We start from the raw sequence: 18,929 nt of genomic DNA, 5'->3' as shown, positions 1-18,929 counted from the left end.
TCAGACAGGTACACTCATGAGATTTATCTCCTATCATATAAGAGAACAAGAAAGGTAGAATTTTAATTTTTTTATTTATTTTTTAAAGATTTTATTTATTTATTTGACAGAGAGATCACAAGTAGACAGAGAGGCAGGCAGAGAGAGGGCAGGGAGCAGGGCCTTGATCCCAGGACCCTGAGATTGTGACCTGAGCTGAAGGCAGAGGCTTAACCCCCTAAGCCACCCAAGCACCCCAAGGTAGAACTTTTTAAAGAAGATTCCATAATGATCTGAAGCTGATATCACCAAAGTTCGTGGACAACAAGAGGAGCTTTCTACCTGACTATGAGTAACCACTGAATGTGTGTATGTAATAAGCAGAATCATCAAGAATTTATACTGTTTTACTATGTTGATCATAATTTGCATCAACCCAACATCCTTGATCTCAGAGTGATGCTCAGAAATATTAAGAAGCATATCCCAAAGTCAAACAACTTATAAGAAGGCTAAATTGGGAACCAAGCTTCTCAGATTTCTACCTACAGCTCTTTGTCTGTTCTAGTGGTTGTCAAACTTGAGCATGTGTCAGAATTACCTAAAGGACATGTTAAAATACATGTTGGACTCCCAACCCCAGAGTAAGGGCCCAAGAATTTGCATTTCGTTCAAGTTCCCAAGTCCTGCTTTTGGTTCAGAGACAACACTTTAAAAATGACGGGTTTATACAAAACCTACTATCTTAAATATGTCCTCAATATAAATATGAGATACAATTAACTGCTGACCCTCATTGAGAACTTACTATGTGTCAAGCACTGTTCTAGGCACCTTATGTATATTAATTCCCATCAGACAGGTACCAGACAAGTAACTTGCCCGAGGTCATATCAGTAATATGTGGAAGACTGAGATTGCAAAGTCAGGCAGTCTGGCTCCAAAGACTAGCATTTAATTTGCACAGTATAGTCCACTGGTAGTACTTCAATAGTACGAGTGGTATATAAGTCTTACCCTTGACACATATCTGCTATAATGTTAGTAGATCCAGAGCTGATAGAGATATCCTGGCATACAGAAACAGAGTAATGAATGAGAAACAATTTTTCTAGTAATATCTATAATCTCTCCATTGCCAATAACTCTACAAAGAGTAGTTACCATCAGTCATAGTCTTAAAATTAACCAACAGCTAATAATTCCCAAACAAAAAATATAAGATAGTAAACATGAAATTATGTAAGTACTAATCTGAATATTGAAAAATGTCCAATTTGATTGCTACTTTTTTGGTTAACAAGAATATGCAAGGGTGCCTGGTGGCTCAGTTGGTTCAAGTCTGCCTTCGGCTCATGTCCAGATCCCAGTGCCCTAGGATTAAGCCCCACCTCAGGCTCCCTGCTCAGTGGGGAGTCTGCTTCTCCCTCTGCCTCTCCCCTATTCATTCTCACTCCCTCTCTAATAAATAAATAAAAATCTTCAAGTAATAGTCCAATCACCACAACAAATTATCTGGGAGGAAAAAAAGAATAAGAAAGCAGAAAATCAAGTAAATATAAAGGGAAGTAAGAACAAGAAGCCTGAGAAGAGCTATTTAAACAAATTGTCGGAATAATAAGGGTGGAAAAGGTATTGGAAGTGGGAGTCTGAATCCATGGAAACAAAGAGCTAGACTGGGAGAGCAGGAAATGGTAGATGTCTTAATTTGAGTAATTTGGTTGCCAGTCACTGAAAGCAAGCTTGTAAGAAAAAAATGTACTAAAAATATGAAGTTACTCATATCACTTAATTAATAATTCCCTAGAATGTATCTCTTTGCTGATAAATTCCTGAAGCCCAGCTGTAGTGTCTCCTCCCCAAAAAAGTCCGCAAACAGCATGATTAATCACTATTGCACTGAAGAGCTCATGCCATCAACCTGGGTTAGTTGTTTTACCTGCGTGTCTTTCTCACTAGGATAAGAGCAAAAATATTCTGTATTTTTCCATCTTTTTTCCCCTCCAAATCTACTGACTATGGTAGGGGAAAGAATAAAGGGAAGAAAAGGAGTAAGGAACAGAAGTGAGGACAATAAGGGGGAGAAAGCAGGGAAGACAGTGAAATAAATCACGCTTCTCTGCATCTAAGGAAATTATGGTGGATGAGAGATCTGGTAGCCTAGTTGTTAGATAATCAAAACCTTAATTCTATCTTATACTCAGTAAATAGTGTTGAGTAACATTAATTGCTCTACCACTTTGAGAATAAATCTGTAATTTTAAAATGCTTTGGATTAAGTCTTTATTTTTATCACATTTTTTTGGAGCTCATTGAAATCACTTAGCACACTTCCAAGTATGTGAAATATATAATCTGACTCATGATAAAGAAGAAACTTTCTAGATAACAGGATCAGTAAAAATGTGTCTGCAATTTCAATTGTGATCTACTTTTATTTTTGTCTAAGTTTACAACCTCATTTTCCCAATGATTGATGGTATTCAAAAGCTAGTACATTGTACTCATGGACTTAAAACTGGACTCTTAAATTGCAGTTACTAGAATGGGTATAATGGTTAATTTTATGTGTCAACTTGACTGGGTCATAGACTTCCCAGATAATTGATCAAACATGACTCTGGCTATTTTGGGATGAGGTTAACATTTGAACAAGTAGGCTGAGTAAAGCAAATTGCTCTTTCTCATGTGGGTGGGCCTTATCCAATTACCTGAGGGTCTGAGTAGATTTTTTTCTTTCAGTAAAAGAAAATTCCAACCACTTGATTGCTGAGCTGGGATGTTAGTCTTTTCTTATCTTTGGACTTTAATGAAAACATGGACTCTTTTTGGGTATTGAGCCACTACTTGGACTAGAACTTGTAGCATCACCCTCTCTGATTCTTAGGCCTTTGGACTCAATTAGAACTACACCATCAAGTCTCCTAGGGCTCCAGCTTGCCCACTGCAGACCTTGGGACTTCCCAGTCTCTGCCATTGTACAAGCCAATTCCTTGTAATCTCTCTCTCTCTCTTTCTCTCTCTCTCTCTCTCTCTCTCTCTCTCTATCTATGTATATTTTCCCTGTTGGTCCTGTTTATCTGGAAACTCTAATATAAGATAAATCAGTAGGAATATGTACTTGTGTTTTTAATGTGAGAAGAGGTAGAAAGTTAGGTTTGAACAAATCTAAAGCTCTTTTTATGAATATTGATTTGTTTACTTAAACTTATTTATCTTTCATGTAAAATAAAGTATAATGGAAAGGAGATTGAACTGGGAATCCAGATGTTTGAGTTCTAGGATTGGATTCATACTACAAGTTATATATGAGACCTTGACCAAATCATTGAACCTTTCCAGACTCAAGTACCCTCACTTTAAAAGGAAAAAGATGGGATATTTAATTTCAGGATAGAAAAGACATCTAAATCCTACCCTCTCTGGAAATCAACCAAAATCAACAAGGAGAATTAGCAGCAGACACTCTAATTTGTGATGATTAGAAAATCCTCATTAGGGGTGTCTGGGTGGCTCAGTGGGTTAAAACCTCTGCCTTCAGCTCAGTCATGATCTCAGGGTCCTGGGATCGAGCCCCGCATCAGGCTCTCTGCTCAGCAGGAAGCCTGCTTCCCTTCCTCTCTCTCTGCCTGCCTCTCTGCCTACTTGTGATCTCTCTCCCTGTCAAATAAATAAATAAAATATTTAAAAGAAAGAAAGAAAATCTTCATTAACCTGAACCATAATATACATGAAGGACAGCTGTCAAATATGGTGAAAATTGAACCAGAGGAAGGAAGTAAACTGAAATAAGGGGGCTATTCTAGATTATAGGCTGAGAGAGCAGAGTTCTCTGAAGTAGGTGGCACATAGCAAGGGGCAAGGCAGGCAAAGAACAAAATGGCTGATCTCAAGTAGCTCCTGAAATCTCACAAGATACTCTGCAGAGGCAGGGGATGTGATGATTCATGAGGACATTGGTAGACAAGCTATCTCTTCAAGAAGGTATCTTTCTGCTTGGCAGAGTGGATAAGAAACTAAATAATAAGCAGCCCGAGGCTATCAGTCTTTATCATCTACAGAATATAAACTCGTGAAACCAAGTTTCTTTTTTCCCTCCCTTTTATTTATTGCTATATTCCCCAAACCCAAAGCTGCACCTGACACTGAGTAGGTCATAATATTTTTAAGAACGATGGATGGGTGAAGAGAGGTTATGGCTAAATCATTCCACTAACATACTTATATATGCACACAAAGAGAGAGGTAAACCCTTGAATTATTTGGGACCTTGTAACTGAAAAATCTTTCTTTTGTCTCAGGGCACATCTCTGGGTCTGAGGGAGAAGAAGGTGGGAGGTAGTTTAAGTTTTCTGGTTTTCTCATTTTCAATGTGTATTGTTTAAGGCTAATTTAAGATCAAGTACAAACCAAACAAAAGTGTAGCAGTATAAGAAAGCAAGGAGGTGAAAGAAATAAATTATTTTGAGAATATTATCGTTCAGAGTAGGGAATTAATAGATTGGTTAAAGAAAGAGAGAACTTACTATGTTATATAAAGTCATATTTTAAGCAATAAGAAAATTACTTGAAGAACTAAAATCGAACCATAAATCTTCCACATTTTGAAAAAGAAATATGTACACATGTAAAATGAACCTAAGAAATCACAAATCAATGGTAAAATATTAAAAACAAAGTATAAAGGGCTTCTGCTTCCAAGAATATTCACAATATCTTGCACAAAATGTACATATAATTTAAAGCACTCCTACTGAGAAAAATTGACAGAGCATGGTAAAGTAATATATTTTTTTAAAATTTCACAATCAAGATAGCAAAGAATTATGAAACAAAGAGCAGGAAAAGGAAACCCGGAGCCGTGACTCCTAGGAGTGGCTGATGATTCTGGAAGAGGTTAAGGGAAGAATTGAGTAGAGGTTTTGTCAGTCCCAGAAAGTCTAAATGGTTAAAAAAAAAAAAAAATCAAATCCAAGTTCTGTCAAAAAAGTGATCTCTGCTAAACCCCCAAACATGGAGTTACAATCTCAAAGGGCTCTACCAAAGAGCAGGGAGTACTGGGAAAACCTGGGACTGAAGTGGTTTCAAATTATCTCAGTCCCTATAGTTGGATTAAGATGATATAAGATTGTTGGTGCCCCTAACTATCTGCCAAAGGAAACTCTAAATCCTCTTTGAAAGAAAAAAAATTCTAGGACTAAGATTATGTCAGTTCTTTTTTCATATGCCACACAATGTCTTGCACACAATAAAAAATAACCACATAAGAAAACACACGGTAATTAAAAAATAAAGAGAAATAACAGCAATAGAAAAGGATGCACAAGAGTTCAGAGAGTGAATTATTAGACACAACTTTAAAATTTTGAAGAGACTTTTTAAAAAATCCAGATGGATTCTTTGAAGACACTAATGAAATTGATAAACCCCTGATGAGGTTCATCAAGCAAAAAGAATCAGAAATGAAAAGGTATATATCATTACAGAGCCTACAGATATTTTAAAAATTATCATATCATTTATAAATATTAACAATACTATGGTCCTAATTTGAAAATTTAGATAAACGGATGTTTCTAGAAAAAATAATAACTTCCCAAAACTGACACAAGAAGAAAAAAAACTGTGAATCATCTGATAACAGAATTAGAAACCATGACAAATACACATTGTGATATCCTCAGAGTTATTACACTCACTTGTTTCTACTTAAAATTTTATTTTCATCTTTTTGAGAAAGCATTCCTTATTTTGGCTATTTGAGGAATGTTTGAGGAATTTAAAACAGGATGAATACCTTTTCTATCTTATTTTGGTGGACGTTATCAGAACTCTTCTATGATTTACTTCTGAGGATTATACGTATTAACTTCTCCATTATATTGCAAACTATAGAACTGGACGATATGAGGTATAAGAGGGAAGGAAGAACAGGAGAAAGACAAGGAAGGAGGGAGGAAAGAGAAAACTCTTCTGAGTTGAATTATGACTTCACATTCACATCCTCTACAGTCTGTTTATAGCCTCGACATATAGTAGTCATAAACGGCCACTGATGTTGTTTAATGTAAAACATATTCAGAGAAGCAATATGACACGGTGATTAAGATTTCTTAACCTTTTTAAAAAGAAAAAAAAAGATTTTACTTATTTATTTGACAGACAAGAGACCACAAGTAGGCAGAGAGGCAGGCAGAGAGATAGGAGGAATCAGGCTCCCTGCTGAGCAGAGAGCCCAATGTGGGGTTCGATCCCAGGACTCTCGGATCATGACCTGAGCTGAAAGCAGAGGCTTTAACCCACTGAGCCACTCAGGCACCCCAAGATTTCTGAATCTTAATTTAAGAAATTAAGTGCTGCCTGTGGGTGTGTAGTCTTGCAGCCGCTGAGCAAGGTCCTTGGACAAGTAACCACTCTAAATTTCAGTTTCCTAATCTATAAGATAAAGATCATCATGGTACACCTCACACTTCATTGTAAAGCTAAAGCTAAAGTAAAAAAAATACATGGAAATGTATTAGCACAGAGCCCAGAAGAATTCTATGAATAGGAGCTATTACTTGTATGCTTTGATGGGAAGAAAATAAAAATATGTGTGATTTGATTTTATGTTTTAAAATGTGTTGTTGAGGGGCTCCTAAGTGGCTCAGTCAGTTAAACATCTGCTTTCAGCTCAGGTCATGATCTCAGGGTTCTAGGATCGAGTCCTACATCGAGCTCCCTGCTTAGCAGGGAGTCTACTTCTCTCTCTCCCTCTGCTCCTCACCCCCACTCTCTCTCTCTCTCTCTCTCTCCAATAAATGAATAAAATCTCAAATAAATGAATAAAATGAATAAATGAAAAATATTATTTCATGGAAATAAACATTTTCTGTATTAAATGTAAGGCACTTCTGGGAAACATTCTAAGCTGGGCTGCCTGGTAGCCTATGAGTTGATCAAAACATTTGACAATTTTTCTAAAGAAAAGAGGGTGTAATAATAACTTGGTCTCTCTTAAAAAATATATATACCAGGGACTCTGTATCCCTGCCAGTTGTCTGTCACATGGTTTGCTGAGACTGTCCAACATTGTCTGAATTTCCAAGCCTCAGCACTATAAAAACAATTCACTAGAACTCCCTCCAAATAGTTTTATATTGTGTAATTATTTAACACTGTCCTTCAGATTCCAATATGGGGTGTATGTGCTGGGAATTATGTTCGGTTCCCTGAGAGTCCTGCAGAAAGCCTGCTTTGTCATGAAGAATGGCCCTTTGATGTTTAAGAAACGGTGTTGATAGGTTCTAGAAACTTAGTGCCTACAACTACTAGAGAATATTCATCACAGCAAAGAAGGCAGTTGAGAATGGCTGGTACAAACTCTGCAAAAACAAGGTTACTCATGTTCCAGCATGAACCCTCAAGAGCCCTTGAAGAAAAAAAATCACTGTCACAGGGAACTTTCAATGGCCTGCTCGCTGATGTCTAAACAAAATAGACCGGATTCATTTTTTTTTCTTTGTATCTTGGCTAAAAGACCACGGAAAACGGTCTTTCACTTAATTTCCAGAAACAAAACAAAACATAACAAAACTCTACTGCTTGTGGTTAAATTCATTTCTCATCTCGAACATTAAAGCTCTAGGTTATCACATCAAAATACATTTTCTTTAAAATCTAAAATTATTGTGCTGAATTTTACTGCAACTAAATTCTATTTTAATTATGATATGGGATGAAATATTTTGGTACTAATCCTTTTCCGTCTCAATAAGTTAAGATACATAAGAAGTACAATTTAAAAATCATGCTGAGATAAATGTTAAATCTTTTTTACTAGTGATCGTTTGTTTTGTGAAGCCTGCTTTACAAATACAATAGCATCACTCAAGAAAGGACTTTACTGAAAAGTGTTTCTAACCATTGGTTGGAATTATCTGAGTAGGACTTCTCAGATACAGATGCTTTTGGATTTCCCATCATTGATGCTATTTCATTTGAAATGGAAAATCATGTGGTTTGATTTTTATTGTTTTTTAAATGGAGAGGATCATCAGGAAAAAAATGCTTATGTGGTTTTATTATCTTTTTTTGTTTTATTCAAGTGGACTGTCAAAAGGAAATGGTTTCTGTACACATTATGCGGGGAACAAACATGCATGTTTGGTCATAATATTTTTCCATCATGACATTAGAGATTTTCAGGGGTACATGCCATGTTTTGCTTCCCTTTTCATATGAAATTATACCATCATAAAACTTTAGACCTCTTTGTGAAAGCTGTAGTGGGAACCAGGAAGTTCTGACCATTGCCTTGACTTGAAACAAAAAACAAAAAACAAAAAACAAACAAACAAACAAACCAAAACAGGAAATTTCTAGGTTTTCCTTCCATAGATTTTTGTATCCTGGTACACCTTGCCTAACGGGATCTTACACCTGTCCACACCCTTGCAACTAGGGACAGGGGAGATGGAAAGCTGACCTGTCAGTGACATACACAGTTTTCCACTTAGAAAAGCATAGGTTCCCTCCATCCTGCTACTCTGTTCTTGGCATCTAATCATCCAGTTTGCATCCCTCATTACAGTCAAACCTCTGGAGGAAATCCACGTCTAGTTGGCAAAGTGGGCATGGGTTCTGAGTATCTTCACTAACATTTTGATGAATATGTTTATCAAAAAGACTTATTTTTAACAAAATAATAATTTGCATTATAGTAAAAGTATCAAGTGTGTGGTATGAGAAAAACATTAAGCTTCAATTGTGAGAAATATATATATATATTTTAAAGATTTTATTTATTTGTGAGACAGAGAGCACAAGCAGTGGGGAGGGGCAGAAGGAGAGCGAGAAGCAGACTCCCCGCTGAACAGAGAGCCTGATGTGGGGCTCAGTTCCAGGACCCCAAGATCATGACCTGAGCTAAAGACAGATGCTTAACCTACCGAGTCACTCACGCACCCCTTGAGAAATATATATTAAGAGCAATTCTACCTGCATTGTTTCTCATTTATTCATACGTTGCTTCTATAGAACATCAATAAGAGTAGCTTGTTTCAGATCTTAAAAGGTCTTTTTAAAATCTACAATTTCCTCATTCTCTTTCAATTCTGTTTTAGTATCTTGTGTATTTGGAAAAATTTCCTAAAAAAATGCTTTGTGATTCGGAAAAAGACATAGAACATTCAAGCTGAGCTTACTCTTACCTCCAGTGCTGTTCAAGAGAAATATCATGCAAGCCACATATATAAGTTACAATTTTCTAGTTGCCACATTAAACAAAGTAAAAAGAAACAGGTGAAATTAATGTTAACAATGTATTTAATTAAATTGATGTATCCCAAAATTATATTTTAACATGTAATCAAAATAAAATATCATTAATGAGGTACTTTAAAGCTTTCAAAATCCAGTATTTTATACTTATAGCACATCTCAGTTCTGATTAGCTGTATTTCAAGGGCTCAGAAGCAGCCACACATGGCTATGATTATTGTATTGGACAGTGCAGTTCTACACTATGAAGAGAGCCTATGGCTACTCTATTGGATTGAAAGAATCAGTACTTCGCTCTTTCCACTATCTCTGACCCCCAATTTTCAACCCACATGCTTTTGACATTTTAATGAACAATGACTCTTCTAGAACTATAAAGCATACTTATAGTTATGAATAATATTGATCTAACCCTGTTCTTCCTGTTCACGCTTTTTAAAACGGTTAACTTTCATTACAAATGAATTAAATGTTTTTTGTAGACAAATTAGAAAGTATAGATTACAAAAAGAAAATTTTAAGTATCTCTGTTCCCACTCCCTGAGAACTTCTGCTAACATTTTGTTGTACATCTATTTAGAATTTTCTTATGTAATGTATGTAAAATGGGTTTTACGTGTCCTCTTTTGGACTGGTTCGTTTTTACCTAATATTAAATTTTAAACACCTTCCCATGTTCTTTTCATGCAACATCTGGGTGAGTTTTTTTAAGATTTTATTGGAGAGAGAGAGAGTGAGCAAGAGAGAGCACAAGCAGAGGGAGGGGCAGAGAGAGGGAGAAGCAGACTCTTTGCTGAGCAGGGAGCTCAGTGGGGGCTTGATCTCAGGACCCTGGGATCATGACCTGAACTGAAGGCTGATGCTTAACCAACGGAGGCACCCAGGCACCCCATCTTCTGTATAAATTTTAATGGCAGAATAGTATTTCACATAGTAGATGTACCATAATTATTTATTTAACCAATCTGTTGTTTCTGGACTTTGCAATTTATCTATATATCTATCTATCATCTATCTATCTTTTTTGCTGTCACAAATGGGTCTATTCTTTAGGATTGTTTCAGTTATATTTGGAGTGAGGCAGCAAGAAACAGTTTTATAGATAATCCAACAAATTGGGAGTTAGTTGCAAATTGTAGCCAACTTAATAATAGTTTTTTGATTTGTCCAGATACTTTGAAGTGTTCACTTTCGTATACTTAAAGGAGCACATAAAACAATCAAAAAACCATACTTGTGTTTAAAGATCAAATACATTTTAAATGCTTTTTGGCAAATGAAAGAAAACAGTAAAACAATTATCATCTCCTTTTCTCCAAGTAGATAGTCTGAAAGAAAATAAAGGTAAACACAATCTCTCTTTTATGTTATAATTTGAGTCATCACCATGACTGTTTCAATGAAAACATAAATCCAAACTCATTTCATTTTCTGAATAGTTAGGGAAGCTAGAAATCTAAAGGGTAATTTCATAAATGCAAGCCATCAACAGCAAGTGTCCTTCATTTCTAGGGTGTTGGAAGGAGCAAAGACCGTTGGTTTCGTCCTCTGTCTTGCCCCCAAATTATTGAAAATCCAGAGACTGACTTTTTTCACAATGTCAGTTTGCTCCCTAAGAGGAGGTAGAAATAGATCGCTGCAACAACAAAGCCACTACTCTTCAAGATCCCCGCATGGGAGGAAGAGGGTCTTCAAAGAAAGAAAATCTTACATTCAGCCAAGAAAAGTCCATGTTTGGATGCCTCAAATTATAATGTCTTAGCATATATTCTCATGACAAGTACTTATTTTCATAATAACTAGATTAAAGGGAATGACCCAGCTACAGATTAGTGCCTTAACTAATGGCACTTATGCATGACTTTAAACTCGTGCAGCATCTAGGTCAGATGTCCACATTGCCCTGCTATTCAGCAGAATCTACCAAGGGAGACTCTAGGTGTCTTTCCTTTTAGTAGATTTCACGGAAAACCACCTCCATCCTTTAGAAAGGTTCTAGTAACATCTCGGCTCAGGAGGGGAAGGGTGAAATCATTTTCTCAGGAGACCTTGATCCTTGTATAAACTGTCTCACATATTCTTCAGTAATCAGCCCTTTGAGCAAAAAAGATAAGGAGTAGAGAGCTCCATCAGTCCACAAAAGTATTTCTCTTACCTTTTTCCAGGACAACTTCAGCAGGCCTAGGTTCAAATTCATGCCAATTCATTTGCTGTGTGACCTTGAGAAACTCAATTCACCTTATGAACCTCAGTTTCCTTAGCTGTGAAATGGGAATACTCTGGGTCACAGGGGTATTGTGAGGTTTGCCTAAAATAATGAATGTAAAACACTTAGCCCAGCAGCAGACCCCTAGTGAGCTCCCAACATCTGTTCCCATGTTACTTACCTGTACGTTAACTAAGACAGAAATAGCGGACAATGTGGTACTCCATCCATATTAATCTAGGTCCCTTTTGCTGTTTCTATGAATCTCTTCCTAACTTCAATATGTTTTTTTCTTCTGGAAGATCATGCCTGCTCCCTCAAAGAAACACCTGGAGCTGATTTGAGGAGTTTACAGAGGACTGAAGTAGGACTCTTGAAAGCCCCAGGCTGAGTCAGGACAAATGCTATGGCATAATCTATACTCCAGAGCTCCTCTGCAGATCCCCATGAGGTTGCAACTTGGCCTTCTCTTTCTTAGCTGCGTCCTCTGCCCCTCAGCAGTTTCTCCTGGGAACACTTACTTAGCAAATTACTTGCACTTAGCAAATCCTTGCCTCAGGGCCTGCTTGCGGGCAGCAGGAACTAAGGTGGGGAAATCCTGTGACTGTTTTCAACAAGGAAAATCTCATCCAAGGTGTATGGATGTCTTGGCAATATTAATAGCACCTTTTTTTCTATACATGCAAACTCAAGTTGGCTTAATTGGATACCCCCTATGGTAATAATACAAATAAAAGTTGCGGGTAAAGGGGCGCCTGCGTGGCTCAGTTGGTTAAGCAGCTGCCTTCGGCTCAGGCCATGGTTCCAGGGTCCTGGGATCGAGCCTGCTTCTCTCTCTCCCTCTGCCTGCTGCTCTGCTTACTTGTGCTATCTCTCTGTCAAATAAATAAATAAAATCTTTTTTTTTTAAAAAAGTGGTGGGTAAGGTTGAAGTAACAATAAAACCTTATAAATCATTTCATGGGGAAGAAAATGAGTTCGGGCTATTTTTAGGTGACTCGTTTTGTCCTCCAGCTGAAATGATTTCAGAAAATGACTATTAAAAAAACATCCCCCTAAGAGGGTCTCATGAAACTCTCAAGAGCTGAATGTTTGCAGCTTTATAAAAAGTAGTTGATTTTTTAACTGTTTTAAGAAAGAATCTTTATCATCTTAATGTTATTTGTTAAATAAAATTATTTGCAGGACAATATTTATTAGCTTGTGCCTCCCTCTTTACCACCAAGGATGACTCTCTATAAGCCATTTTCTTATATGATTTGTGTACAAATTCAGGAAAATGGGTAGAGTAAGATAGTATCTAAAAAGGAGGCAGAGGGGTGTTTGGGTAGCTCAGTCAGTTAAGCATCTGTCTCTTGGTTTCTGCTCAGGTCATGATCTTAGGGTCCTGGGACAGACCCCCACATCAGGTTCCACACTGCCCATGGAGCCTGCTTAAGACTCTCTTGCCCCGGGGTGCTTGGGTGGCTCAGTGGGTAAAGCCTCTGCCTTCGGCTCAGATCATCATCCCAGGGTCCTGGGATAGAACCCCACATCGGGCTCTCTGCTCTCTGCTTAGCAGGGAGCCTGCTTTCTCCTCTCTCTCTCTCTCTCTCTCTATTTCTGCCTGCCTCTCTGCCTACTTGTGATCTCTGTCTGTCAAATAAATAAATAAAATCTTAAAAAAAAAAAAAAGATTCTCTTTCCCTCCTTTCTCTGTCCCTCCCACAGCTCTAAAATAAACAAATAAATAAGGCAGAAATAACTAATAAATCTAGGTCAGTTTGCATAATGCAACATTTTAAAGAAAGAACGAGGTAGAAAGAAAGGGAGGAAATTTGAGTTTTGGAAGTTTATCAGAGTGGCTTTGAAAGGAGAAGCGGAGGAAGGAAAATTTAAAGATGTGTTGTGAGGATTACAAATGGTTATCCTTTAATGGAATTCCTTTTACTGACTTAACAGTAACTTTTTTTAATGACAACACAGTTAACGTAAATCATATGATGGCTTGAGTTATTTTTTTGAACTAATTTCAACCTCTATCTTGCACTATTTCTTAAATCACAACAAAGTTAACTGGGAAATGAGACACCTGTGTTCTCTTTAAACCACTTCTTTATCCCTATGATGGGGGGGGCAGGGCAAATACTTTGTGATAAGTAGATAAATGCTTGTGAATTACAGTAATTATTAACATTATAATCATTATCATAACATTTCTATCTAACTTCAATTAGATTATTTTACCTGATTCTCATTACAACCCCCTGTGGATTAATGGGGAGAAAAAGTGTTTTTCTCCACACATGAACAAAACACTGAGGCTCGGGGATGCCTGGGTGGCTCAGTGGGTTAAAGCCTCTGCCTTCAGCTCAGGTCATGATCACAGGGTCCTGGTATCGAGCCCCGCATTGGGCTCTCTGCTCAGTGGAGAGCCTGCTTCCTCCTCTCTCTCTCTCTGCCTGCCTCTCTGCCTACTTGTAATCCCTGTCAAATAAATAAAATCTTAAAAAAAAAAACCACACACACACACACAACATTCAGGCTCGGAGAGTTTATAATTGACCTAAAATGACAGTGATAGCTATTAGCAGAGTTGAGACAGACCAGTCCAGTCAAAAGGCAGCTAGAGTCTTTTCTCCATTGTACTGATGGAACACAGGTTGTAGAATAAACACTGACTTTGCTACATAGAGAAGACTCTTTTTTTTCCTTTTTCTTTTTTTTTTTTTTACTTATTTGACAGAGAGAGATCACAAGTAGGCAGAGAGGCAGGCAGAGAGAGAGGAAGGGAAGCAGGCTCCCTGCTGAGTGGAGAGCCCAATGTGGGGCTCAATCCCAGAACCCTGAGATCATGACCCGAGCCAAAGGCAGAGGCTTAACCCACCGAGCCACCCAGGCGCCCCTGGAGAAGACTCATTCTTAGATGGCCTCCTCAAAGTTACTAAACCTGTTATTATCCAAGTTTTCAAGCAATATGACAACCAGAATAGAAATAACATGGAGAAAGAGAATAGTGGACTCAAAGCTTAACTTCTATCATTCTATAGGTGCTCATTATATCAATTCTACCAATTTTATCTCAGCTTGGGGAGGTTTACTATTTTCAGATGTAGCTACTCTGCTATTCTTAGCAATATGTGATAGATATAAAAATTCTAACAATATCTAACATATAGTAGGTGTTTTTCATTATCTATAGTAGTAATACAATTTGGAGGTTTAAAACAACTATTTTATGGCAAAATGGATGAAAGAAAATGGGAGGTACAAGCTTGCACTTATGGAATGATTAAGTCATGGGCATAAAATATACAGCACATATACATAAAATATATATTTTATGTATACATATATATACATAAAATATATAGCCAAGGGTATTATAATAGTATTGTATGGTGACAGACAATAGCCACATTTGTGGTGAGCATAGCATAAGTACCAAGTTGTTGAATCACTGTGTTGCAACTAATGTAATGTGTGTCAACTATATTTCACTTTTAAAAAACCATTTTATTATATCTAACAATACTGTATGTCAGGAATTGGGTTAAGATACAGGTGAATAATTCTTAGGGCATCATCAGTGTTCACTCAGTGGTATTCAGATGACGGATGGGTGTGGCTGGAAATCAAAGTGGCTCCGTGCACGTATGTGCTGCCCTGGTGCAGATAGCTACGTGCTGGGCTCAGGTGAGAATTTGACTCCAGCTATTACATGTGGCTTCTCTACATGACAATTTCAGAACAGTCGACTGCTGTTTTGAAAATTCAGAGTTCTAAAGGAGAGTATTCCAGGACACCCTGGCAGAAGCACTAAGAATCCAACAGTGTTACTTCTACTACATTATTTGGTCAAGCACCCAAGGCCAGCCCAAATTCAAAGAGAGGGAAATTTGTGGCCACCTTTTACTACTACAGTGGACCTCAGTAAATCTTTTTTCCTTGCAGTAGCAGTTTCTACATTATCTTATCTCTCTGTGCAACAGGAATGAAAATTTAAAAAGGGAAGGAAATATGATCCATAATAAAGAGTAAAATCAGTTAATAGCAGCAGACACAGAATGACAGAGATGATAGAAATAATAGGCAATGATTTTAAAACATTTGTTAAAAGTCTCCAAATAAATCAAGAAAATAAAAGAAAATATGACCATAACAAAGAGAAATGGAAGATATAATGAAGACCCAAGTGAGACTTTTATGCCTAAAAATATAACATATAAAAAGAAAAATTAACTAAATGAGCTTTAAAACATTAAACACTATAAAAGGAAAAAAATCAAGAACTCAAAAACTTAGCAATAGAAACTATCCAAAATGGAGCACAGAGAGAGAAAAAAAAAAAGATATGAAGAAGTGAAGAATGTATCAATCACCTGTATGAAAACATTGAGTCATTTAACACACACATAATTGGAACTCCAAAAGGAGATGAGAGAGAAAAGGAACAGAAAAAAAAAAGATATTTGAAGCAGTAATAACCAGAAGCTTTCCAAATTTCATAAAAACTCTAAACTTACAATTCCAAGAAGCTCTAATGAACCCCAAGAAGAATAAACATGAAGAAAACTACAAGGCACCTTATAAACAAATTGCTGAAAATCAGCTATAGAGAATACTTTAAAAAGGGAAACTATACAGTTTGCCATGCCACAGAATGACATCTTTAACTACCGAAAGGAAAAAACTGTCAACCTATAATTTTATGCCCATGAACATATCTTTCTATACTGAAGGCACAACAAAGACTTTTCCAGATAAACAAAAGTTGAATGAAGTCATTGCCAGCAGACCTGCACTAAAAGCTACCACGCCAAATTAAAGGAAGCTCTTTTTTTTTTTTTAAAGATTTTATTTATTTATTTGACAGAGAGATATCACAAGCAGATGGAGAGGCAGGCAGAGAGAGAGAGAGAGAGAGAGAGAGAGAAGCAGGCTCCCCGCTGAGCAAGAGCCCAATATGGGACTCTATCCCAGGACCCTGAGATCATGACCCAAGCCGAAGGCAGCGGCTTAACCCACTGAGCCACCCAGGCGCCCCTTAAAGGAAACTCTTTAGGGAGAAAGATAACACTACCAAATGGAAATCTGGATTTATTTAAATGAATGAAGAAGAGTAGAAATGGTGGGTAGGAAGAAGGTAGGTTTTAAATCAATGTGGAACAGTTGAAATACAAATACAGAAAGGAGAATTAACTCATACAAAAATGTTGACCCCTGAAATGCAAATTAGAAATGGAAAGAACTTGTATATTGGTCATTTTTCAAATAAAATTATTTTTCTTCTCCATATCAAGAACAACAAAAACAAACATATAACACACACACACACACACATATACACCCCTTCTCAAGTATATTAAACCTTAGTATTCAACATTCCTGAATAAAATATACAGATGATGAATATATACATACTATCTCTTGAATGTCTAGCTCATTGTCCTTATCTGAAACTGGGAACTGATTCGAAAGTTTCCTAAGCCAATATATTTTCTCCCTGGATAAAATTCACAGACATTACTTTGAATTTTTAATGAGAGACGGTGAACTTACGAACTTCCAATTGGCACGTAAGAGCCAGGAAAAAAAAATGTCACTCTCTGCCAAAGCCTGCATTTGCCATTTGTAAAACAAAACAAGAAAACAAAAACAGAAAAAAAAAAAAACCCTACTTTTAGAACACTGGACAGATGACAAGTGTTCACCAAGCTGCTTTTATCTAGAAGTACATACTGAATGCCAGCTATGTTCACAGCATCATTGTACATAAGACCTCAAACATTATAAGTTCTGACATTCATTATTTTGTAATCTATAATTCACTTTCCTATCCACCTTAATATCACCCTTTTATGGTTGAGGTTCCAAAAGCCCAATCCAACACCCTGTTTCCTTCACTGACACTTCCAGTCCTTCAGATTCTGTTATCAGATGCAGCTTTAAGTCACAGCTTAAATCAATTCCTTGAAGAGGACTTATCTACACTTGCATAGATCTGTACTCTTCCTTCATAGCTCTAACACAATAAAAATAGTGTAGTTATTTAAGTGGGTTTTTAAAAATGTCTTGTTCCTCCACTGGCCTCAGCTTCATGGAGGCAGGACCTTCATCTGACTTGCTTACCATAGCATTCCCTGCACCAGGCATGATGCCCAGAACATGTTAGGCATCCAACATATAAATAGTACTAATACATGCTGATTCCCGAAGTGTGTCTGGGTCACAGCTTCATAGCAAAGGAAAGAATCTCTCTATAGTTATGTAGCTTCAAAATACCATCTACATATGTTTTATAATGAAAAGCTTAAAGGAAGCAAGACTGCTGTTACTTAATTTTATGAACTTGTCACTCAACCTTTCTTCAGATTATTCATCCATAAAATAACAAGATTTGGACAAACACATAGGGTTGGGTTTTTTGTTTGTTTGTTTGTTTTTGTTTCTGTTTTTAAGACTTTATTTATTTGACAGAGAGCGCACATAAGCATAGAGAGTGGAAGAGGGAGAAGCAGGCTTCCCACTGAACAGGGAGCCTGATGTGGGACTCAATTCCAGGACCTTGAGATCATGACCTGAGCCAAAGGTAATCAGTAAACTAACAGAGCCACAAAGGTGCCCCAAATACATAGTTTTTAAACAGTGTTCTTCAAGGCATAAAGGGTTCCACAAGGTCTGAAGAAAAGTATTAAAGGAAATCATTTCCATTTTTTCTTTTAAAAGGAACACAACACAAATTAAACAACAGTCCAAAGGCAGGTCTATAATAAAATATTCCCACTAATATTGAGGGTGCACTATAATTCTCACTAGAGTGCTGCCTTCGGCAGTACATATACTAAAATTGGAACAATACAGAGAAGATTAGCATGGCCCCTGCGTAAGGATGACACACTATAATGCTCACTAGAAAATTAGAAAAAAATGAAATAAATAGAATAAGTTTCTTAAGTGGCACATAATGGGTCATATTAGAGATATATAAAATCTCAGAGAAAACAGAATGACCCTCTGCAATGCAGCTGAACACATCTATCAGGCAGAGGACCGGTCAGCTAAAGGCAAGAAGAAGTGGAGTCCGAGATGAGAATTGTGAAAATTTTCATCTAGTCAATATCCAAGACAAAAGAAAGTTAAATCAGTGGATGCTTAAACCAGTGGATGGCAAACCCCACAGGCAAGGTCATTCGTTGTAAGATATGGTAATATTAGAACATTAAAAAGCCATTTTATCTCCTTGTTTTGATTGATTTCATGCCCTTTACACAATCTTCTGATTCTGTCTTGATTCCCCACAGTAGACTGCCCACAAGATAAAACAGACATCATGAATATTCTGGTACATATGACAGTTGTACTTCTCATTATCAATTAATAATTGGCCAACTGATTTGTATATTTTTGTTTCTTTAACAAAAACACCTACCTAGTGTTCACTATGGGCCAACATTGTTCTCTAAGTACTTCCAATAATAATTTATTAAATATTCATAGCAAG

The 18,929-nt window shown here is 36.9% G+C and overlaps 1 protein-coding gene and 1 non-coding gene across 2 annotated transcripts in view; both read left to right on the top strand.

Annotated features, from left to right (window-relative positions):
* TSHR (thyroid stimulating hormone receptor) overlaps nucleotides 1-18,929 on the top strand; it is a 166,144-nt gene that overhangs the window by 51,364 nt on the left and 95,851 nt on the right.
* On the top strand, nucleotides 18,246-18,347 carry LOC123390617. The gene has a single exon (XR_006605153.1). It is a non-coding gene; the product is annotated as a U6 spliceosomal RNA (small nuclear RNA).

Source organism: Mustela putorius, unplaced genomic scaffold, assembly GCF_011764305.1.
Source record: "Mustela putorius furo isolate JIRA1106 unplaced genomic scaffold, ASM1176430v1.1 tig00000129_pilon_pilon_pilon, whole genome shotgun sequence".
NCBI classification, from domain to species: domain Eukaryota; kingdom Metazoa; phylum Chordata; class Mammalia; order Carnivora; family Mustelidae; genus Mustela; species Mustela putorius.
Note: the sequence above shows the minus strand (reverse complement) of the source record. Positions and strands in the feature narration are given on the sequence as shown.